The following is a 1,820-nucleotide window of genomic DNA, read 5'->3' on the forward strand; positions in this document are numbered from 1 at the left end:
GTCTACTTGCCACAATAAGGAAATTTTCTTTACGTTATCATACTTTTTAGTATACTGTTACTTGTCCTTAACGGGAAGAAGATTTCACTAAATTACATAATGCTGTTTATTGTATTTTTAAATACTTTGAGCTGTCACCAAGTGTTTTGCATAATCGGTACTTTCTTTCTCTCTCTCTCTCTCTCTCTCTCTCTCTCTCTCTCTCTCTCTCTCTCTCTCTCTTCTTCGTCTTCTTCTTCTTCTTCCTTCGACAGTATTACGTGAAATATAATTAAGACCGAGATAGTATTTTTTTTTTAATTTTGAATAACAGAATGCTTCTACACATGTTGACAGTGCAGAAGCATTCTATTCTCCCAGATTGATCAATTTTTACATAGCGAAGGTGCCCTTGCCAATATAGATCCGAAGATCTATATTAATCTATATTAACTTAAGTACTATTTGACTGAGTAATGGAGAATCAACCCACAAAACAGTCGCACTTAAGATGATTAAGATGACAATTATTACTTCTAAAATCCAAAAAACACGAGATAAGAACGCACACTTTACATATTGCACAGTTACATCCATAGCGGTCCTTTTCTCTCTAAATTATCACGCAAAGCAAATATAACCAGAGTACCATAATACTTGGAACATGTCCGAAAGGGAGGAGTGGCGAAGCTCCTTCATTTATAACTTCGTTGGAGTTGCCTTTAGTTTAGGTAAATAACTTTAAGAGGAAATTCGTGTTCTTATATTTGAAGCCCTATAATCGTAATAAGAAATTTGTTCAGGGTAATGATGGAATTCACACACACACACACACACACACACACACACACACACACACACACACACACACACACACACACACACACACACACACACACACACACACACACACACACACACACACACACACACACACACACACACACACACACACACACACACACACACACACACACACACACACACACACACACAAAAACGATATTTATGAATAAAAAAAGTTCTTTGCTGGATAATTTTGAAAGATATTATACAGTGGAGATATTTCTGCAAGATATTTCACCATGGCGTGTACTATAGGTTAGATCATCCTAAACGTACTCTAGAGATCAATACTTCACACCTGCCAATGAAATTCACCAGCATTCATAACCATCTATGCCTCTAATGGAGTTGAATCTCGATCTATCAGTTGGTCAAAGATTGCAAATCTCTGGTATTGCTGCATACATTAAAAATTTTATTTCAAAGGAGATAACACTATTTTTCAGTTCCGAATATTTCTGTACTCTTCTAACTGTTAAGAATACTAGGTTATAGTTAGACGCACATCTTTCTCTTTTAATATTTGTAAATCGATTTGATCCTGAGCTGCAGAACATTCTCTTTCTGCCTCAATACATATAATCACGCCCTACAGTCTGACAGAAGATTCTTGTCATAACTAAAGAATAAAAATGAACACATTGCGAATGCTGAAACATTAAAAAACAACAGCGTTTGAATAAGATTAGCCAGTTATGGTAAACCTTTATTTAAATCCTAACAAGTCCGAGTCATTCGAAACTAACAACGATATGCTGTCAGCAAAGTAATTTTTGGTCAGTTATGTGTCACTTAAACACACAGAGAGAAGTACTGAAAATTATATGAATGGAGGTTAAAATTCTATATGAAAATGATTTAAGTGAACGAACCATCTGCACATCATACTTCTAGAATGTTGTATGCATTTAACCACCACCGTAATAACAAAACTAGTTGGTTTGCAATTTCTAAACTATTGGAAGGTGGAAATGAGCAAAAGTAATCACACCAAC

The sequence above is a fragment of the Typopeltis vanoorti genome, chromosome 7 (assembly GCF_054136105.1).
Source record: "Typopeltis vanoorti isolate ZY-2024b chromosome 7, IOZ_Tvanoo_1.0, whole genome shotgun sequence".
In the NCBI taxonomy this organism is placed as follows: Eukaryota; Metazoa; Arthropoda; class Arachnida; order Uropygi; family Thelyphonidae; genus Typopeltis; species Typopeltis vanoorti.